Below are 7490 nucleotides of genomic sequence, written 5' to 3' on the forward strand. Positions count from 1 at the left end.
AAGGTACTTATATTCCCCAAGATAGTACCTACTCTATTGAGCACTTCTGCTCTCCCCATGTTCCCTAATGGCCAATCGATACATTGTGAAAAAGTTGTGATGGTACCCCTTCAGGACTGGCCCAGTTGGCAGGTTTGCTCATGTGTCAAGGATGCCACCTAGAAACAAGCGTCTCAGGGTTCTAGTCCAAATCAGCTGTGCAATTTTGCTGTATGTTTTCCAGCCAGCTATGTCCCACCTGCATTCTGAACTGGTACAATCCAAAGTGAGTAGCACTAAATGCCCTTTCTAAATTATGCAAATCTATTCAAGGGAATGCACATTTTTAAATCCCAATGATTTCAATGAACGATGTGCATGCTGAAGTCTATCACAGAAATCAGAGGAACGTATAATGTTGGGTTTGCAGGACTGTATCTTATGTCCTTTATTCTTGTCCTCCTCCATAATAAATTTAGAACAGAAACAAACCCTGGAGACATATTACCTTTGGTAAAGTTATGGACTAGAACAGAAGACCCAAGTAAGTAAAAGCTTTGCTGATAAAGGAAGAAGCTATTTGTTCGATGGCTGGTTTCTGTATGTTTGTTTGCATCCATTCTACCAACACAGCTTTGCAAATTTACTTGGGGGGGGGGGGAGAGAGAGAGAGAGAGAGAGAGAGAGTATGTGTATGAGTGTGTTGCTCCTTTGGGGATATTTTAATCTGATATGTGCCTAAAATTTGAAGCAGCCGTGGTTTGAGCCCCTCACCCCATTCACCCCATGTTGCCATTTACAATAAAAGCTATTTAAATTCAGTTCTGTTTATGAACCACAGCACTGAAGTCAATTTATTCTACCTCTTTTTTTTTGGTGTGGTAGAATATGTGTGTATGTATATATAATCAAAATGTAATTCTAAGCAGATTAAATTTAAGGTCTAAGCCATAGGGAAAAAAATGCCAAGTTTCTTCTCAGTGTTAGAATACAGAAGGAAATAACAGCTGTCCAAGAAATTCCATTGCTTTACATTCACTCCCAATAAATGGGCAGACTGTTGCTCAGTGATGGAAAAGTATAGGGGAAGAGACGGTGATCTATGTTATCCTACAGATATTCTACTGGCAGGAGTGCATCTTTCCCTGCCTTTCCCAGGCTACCTTGATGCCAGAAGATATAGTGATGGCTGTAGGTATAGACAGCTTTAAAGGGGATTTAGACAGATTCGGGGGGGGGGGGCAGGTCTATCAGTGGCTATATCCACACTAAGGCTCATTCCGCACAGGCAAAATAATGCACTTTCAAACTGCTTTCACTGCTCTTTGAAGCTGTGCGGAATAGCAAAATCCACTTGCAAACAGTTGTGAAAGTGGTTTGAAAACACATTATTTTGCGTGTGCAGAAGGGGCCTCAGAGACAGTAAACCTCTGAATACCAGTCCCAGGGGTCAACATCAGGGAGGCCTTGGCCTCTGTGCACAGTTGCCCCTCCGTGGTAACTGGTTGGCCACAGTGTAAGACAGGATGCTGAACTAGATGAACCACTGGTCTGACCCAGCAGGGCTCTTTTTATGTTCTTAAGTCCCTGACCCATGAAGAGCGATCCATGCAGACAAAACCCTATGCATATAGTAAAAAGAGAGCTGGGTGTGATAGCCCTTCCTCTTGCATTACTGGAACATTTATAGAAGACATCCCAGACTTGAGTAATAGGTAGCTACAGAATTGGATAACAATGTGTATAATGAAAGATATTTTTAAAATTGAAAAAATAATACCCTAATTATTCCTTTTCATATTTATATCTGAAGAGTTCCGGAAGACCTGTTGGGAAGCTGTGTCAATCCAGACTCAGTGACCCTAGAATATCAAGATGAATCAATACTGACACAGATTTCTAGGATAAAATTGTGGTTAAATTCACATGGTAGGCGTTTCACATGATCATTCTCACTAATCCTCAGTCAATCCACATGTTCCCATCTCAGCTATTTTGGCTCATGTGAATCCCACTAGGAGACAAGCTGGAATGTGATAAACCTGTCATACATTATTTCAGACCAATGGATCCAAAATAGCACAGTCCAAGGATAAGAAAAAAAGATAATGTTGGACAATACCAGTTTTATGCAAGTGATCTTCAAAAGTTCATTAGGCTTTCAATTATCATTATCACTTAAAAATTATTGAGTGGATTTTAGCTTTTTGAAGAGAAACATCTTGTTGTTGCATTATACAGAGGACAGAAATTCTATAATCTGATGTAGAGACTCAAACGAAAATGTTTGAGCCAATTATAGCTGTTATATGTGGATGCTATAGATACTTGTCCTTGTAGTAGATACTTAAATTACAACTCATACAGTAAAAAACTGAAAGGCATTTAATTTTTTCAGATACTAGAAGTTACCAAAAGTTGCACTGGAAGCAACATTATATATGGTTAAAACTTTGGGCACCAACCAGTTTCCTGCAGGTGCAGCACCCATGTAAGAGTACTTCCCTTACATGCAAGACAGCCCTGTTTCTTCCCTCCCCCCCCCTCCCCCAAATACAGACAGAACAAAGAAGGGAACAAGCAAAACAGTGTACCAAAGCAACAAGAACTGTCCAGGTCCCATGCTAGTGTTGGGACTGAATCATGCCCTTTTAAATTCAGCCCCCCCCCCCCATGTTTAAAAAGAGAAATTATTATATCCGTCCACTGGCTATGGTTACTACAGCTATAAATCTGATGGAATTGTTCTGGAGTAGCAACTGAATAAGAAATGATGACCACAAGCCCATGCTATAACTCATCATGACCAGACACTTCAGTCTAAATAAACTATAACATTATTTTGTCTCTCCTTGTCCATAAAGGTTAATATATATATACATACGTACATATATATTATTATTATTATTACTATTATTAACAAAATAACAATACATGAACTGAATGTAAGGTAATCAAATATAGAAACAATCAGATTTAGCCTTTTATTTTCATAGAGTACAGTCTTTGAAATTTGGAACATATTTAAAATATTTTAATGGTCAGTTATCTGTCTACCCAACAAGCTAACTCAACTGAGTGAACTGTGCAACTAGTCACTATTGTAAATGTAAGCCTGCTATTTAAACAGGGTAGAATTTGTGACTATTATTTGTTAAGAGATGTATATTTTTGTCTGTGTCAAAAATATATTAAAACTGTTGAATCAATTAAGAACTGTGCTATAAGATGTATATGTTTTCTCTGCATTTGTAGTGTATTAAATAGTACTGAAGAATTTCAGAAAAGAAATAGTCATATATTGTCAAGTTTGGGCTTTGTTTATGTCCAGATATTAAAAATATAAATTTATTTTATTATTAAGTTGTGTGTATTGTGTCTGATATCTCAAAGTATGTAACGACTTCCTAAGTTAGCAAATACAATTGTTTTTCTTGAAAAATATTTACTAACAAGAAATCCCTTTGCTATCTTTAACTATTCAATAATCTTAAACTAACCCCACTTAATACTTTAGGCTGTTTCTGCACAGCCAAAAAACAGCGGCCTAGGGACGATAAAAACACCGTCCCTGGGGCACTGTTCACATAGCTGGCGCTGCTGCATCACAGCAGCGCCATGCTCGCCTCTCCAACCGGCGCGAAGATGCCGCTTTTGACCTTGCTCCCTGAGCAAAGTTTTTCAAAAGCAGCATCTTCCCGCCAGCATGGTGCAAGGCGCACCGGCTAGAGGGCGCCGCTTTTGGCCCCTCCGGTTTCCCGTTTACTTACCTCTCCTCCCTGCACAGCTCTGGATGGCTGGAGGGATATTCCCATGCTACCTTCTGACCCCCTGAGCCGCCTCTGCATGTTGCAGCAGCTTCGGGGCTGCCCGCACGTTACCGTGCAAGCAATCCCAAAACTCCACAGGCATGAATTATGCCAGTGGAGAGCCATTTCCTGCTGCTGTGCAGAAATGGCCTTAGTTTTGTTTTACCCAATAGGCATAGAAATGGAATAGAAAAATAGGGAGCCGCAGTGGTGTAGGAAGTTAAGAGCTCGTGTATCTAATCTGGAGGAACCGGGTTTGATTCCCAGCTCTGCCACCTGAGGTGTGGAGGCTTATCTGGGGAATTCAGATTAGCCTGTACACTCCCACACATGCCCACTGGGTGACCTTGGGCTAGTCACAGCTTCTCGGAGCTCTCTCAGCCCCACCTACCTCGCAGGGTGTTTGTTGTGAGGGGGGAAGGGCAAGGAGATTGTCAGCCCCTTTGAGTCTCCTGCAGGAGAGAAAGGGGGGATATAAATCCAAACTCTTCTTCTTCTTCTTCATATGCCACTTTCCTTCACTTGCTAATTACTACATAAATTATCTCTCTAATGACTGTCAAATATATCAGAAGCACATAAATAGCTAGTAGTAAAAGGGGGTTTGTGTGTGTGTGGATTAAGATTCCACCTTAATTTGAAATGATAGGAAGAGAAAGAAGGGAATGTTTTGATAATATGCTGCATTTAGTTCTTACCTGCCATGAACTGCAAACAGAAAGTCAAGCAGGTGGCCATTGCTGTTGGTAGCAAAATGTAACAAGCTATTCTGATATCTGGTTTCACCTCATGATACCCTAGGAACACCAGCCTCTGGGTGGGATCTGGGGATCCCCCAGAATTACAGCTCATCTCCAAACAACTGTTCCTCTGCAGACAACGGATACTCTGGAGGACAGACTCAATGGTGTCAGTGGGGATCAGGGGAATTAGGGCCAGATCCAGTGGAGATCGCTTTACTCTGATGAATCATATAATTGAGTCTGATGTCTCTTTGTCCCAATAACAGCAAGACAAGTGCACTCAGATGTACAAGATGAACAAAATGCACTAGCACAAAATGCCCCTCAAAAAATCCAGGTGTTCTCTTAGTTTTTTTTAAATGTCAAATTGCAACCCAAACCCCACTTAGTTATCGCAAAGTACCAACCTGGCAATTTAACCTGAATGCTGAGGTTTTAGTTTAGAAAAAAACGGTTGGCTCTCCCTTCCTTCGCCCCACCCGCTTGAGCAGGGGCCAGCCTGCTCTAGCCTCCAGCAAGTCCCATGCGCACCACTCTGTGCCTCTCTAGCATCTCTGCCTCCTCTACGCTCCTACCCCTCGGGCAGAAGCCACCTAGAGCACAGGCACCAGGCCCACCAGCCAAGTCCTCCCTGCTCACCACAGTGCACGCACCTCATGCTCAGTGACCCAGGCCAGCCTAGATTTGTGTGTATTTGTGTGATTTTCCACTCCCCACATGACGAACTCTGTGTGCGCGTGCCCACAGAGAGGGCTTCGAGTGCCACCTCTGGCACCCGTGCCATAGGTTCGCCATCACTGATCTAGGCCAACCCCTGCTCAATGCTCAATGCAGGATCATCCTAAAGCATCCCTGAGAGAAGAAGAATTTGGATTTATATTCCCCCTTTCTCTCCCTGCAAGGAGACTCAAAGGGGCTGACAATCTCCTTTCCCTTCCCCTCTCACAACAAACACCCTGTGAGGTGGGTGGGGCTGAGAGAGCTCAGAAGAACTGTGACTATCCCAAGGTCACTTAGCTGGCATGTGTGGGAGTGCACAGGCTAATCTGAATTCCCCAGATAAGCCTCCACAGCTCAAGCAGCAGAGTGGGGAATCAAACCCAGTTCCTCCAGATTAGAGCACCTGCTGTTAACCACTACGCCACTGCTGCTTGTTCTTTGAGTGACTGTAAATGAGAGGAAGCTCACCTTGTCTCTAGGCAGCCGATTCCACTACTGAACTACTATTACTGTTTTTAAAAAATCCCCATCTCCAGCCAGTAACTTTTCACCTGTAATTTATACCCATTACTTGCGGGCCCGGCCACGCTTTGCTGTGGCTTACCGTGGGGGGAGGGGGTTAGAAGCAGAATGGAGGAGGAAGTGGAGAGGTGTACCGGCTTTTCCCTGCGGCCTCAGTTGCAGTGGTCCTCTTCCTGTTTCCAGATGCAGGCGGTTGTGCACAGCATGAACGCGCATGCCGCTGTGAAGGCGGTATGGCAGCCCCTCATTGGGCCACCGCAGGTTGGGGGAAACATGTCCCGGGAGCCCAGTGTGTCCCAGGAGCCCAGCGAAGATGCGAAAACATGCCTGGCACGGGAAGGGACATCATGGGAAAATTTCGAAGGATTTGGTCCAGGCGTTATAGCGTAAGGGCGTGAGTAACAAACTCACAGTTCCCTTTTTATATATATAGATTGCAAGTCTTATCTTCTGCTGCAACAGTTTCCTGCCTTTCTCTAAATGACAGCCTTTCAAATACTTAAAGAGAGTGATTGTGTTCCCCCTAAATCACCTCTTTTCCTGACTGAACATTCCCAAATCCCCCAGCCTTTCCTCAAAGGACTTAGCCCTGATTATCCTTGGTGCTCTTCTCTGCACCTGCTCATTCTGTCCACATTCTTTTGGAAGTGAAGCCTCCAGAACTACACTCAATGTGTGGCCTGGCCAATGCATTGTACAGCAAGACTATGATATCTTGCAATTTGGATGTTCTGCACCTATTGATACACCCAAAACTGCATCAGCTTTTTTTGCAGTTGCATCACACTGACTACTCATATTGAGCTTACAGTCCATCCATATGCAAGATCTTTTTCACATACATTGCTACCCAGAAGCATATCTCCCATCCAGTAGATGTGCTTCTCATTCTTGTTACACAGATGTAGAACTCTGCACTTATTTTCATTTAATTGCATCTTGTTCTCATCTGCCTGCTTCTCCAGTGTGCTCAGATCTTTTTGAATTCTATCACTATTTTCAGAGATGTTTTCTACTCCTTCTAACTTAATATCATCTGCAAATTTGATTAGACCCTCCACCCCCTCATCCAGATGCCACAGGACACCTCTCTCCAATCAGAAGGGTCTGCAACCTGCGGTTCTCCAGATGTTCCAATTGCCATGCTGACAGGGGCTGATGGGAATTGTAGTCCATGAACATCTGGAGAGCCACAGGTTGCAGACCCCATTGAGCATGGTTGTCCAGCCAGTTCTCTATCCGTGGTCTATTTTGCACAGCACAAACAAGACTTCCTGGGGACGTCTTTAAAAAAGCTGCCTCCTTGTTTTTGTTCAGACAGCACAAACAAAAAAGGTGTCAGAGAGGAAATAAGCTCCCCACCCCACTCCACCCACCCCCAGCCATTGCCTCCCACCCGAGTTTAAAGGTCTCACGCTCACCATGTTATGGTGCTGTGGTGGTTCCCTGTGCCAGCAGCCATTTGATGAAGGTTTTCCCAGGACATTTGTTCTGCAGGCTCTGCCTGAAAAGTACATGGTGGTACTCAGCTAATCCTGTCAATTCCAACAATATGTAGTCCCCCACCTTTTTTTTTAATGCCAATGAACTGTCTTCGAAGACATGAAGGCATGATTTCAGAATCCAGCCGATTTTCATATCGTATCTGCCTGTCTTCAAAGATAGCTCATCAAAACTTTAAAAAGGGAAAACGATAGATTGCTGGAATTGGCAGGGT

Source organism: Sphaerodactylus townsendi, linkage group LG04, assembly GCF_021028975.2.
Source record: "Sphaerodactylus townsendi isolate TG3544 linkage group LG04, MPM_Stown_v2.3, whole genome shotgun sequence".
In the NCBI taxonomy this organism is placed as follows: Eukaryota; Metazoa; Chordata; class Lepidosauria; order Squamata; family Sphaerodactylidae; genus Sphaerodactylus; species Sphaerodactylus townsendi.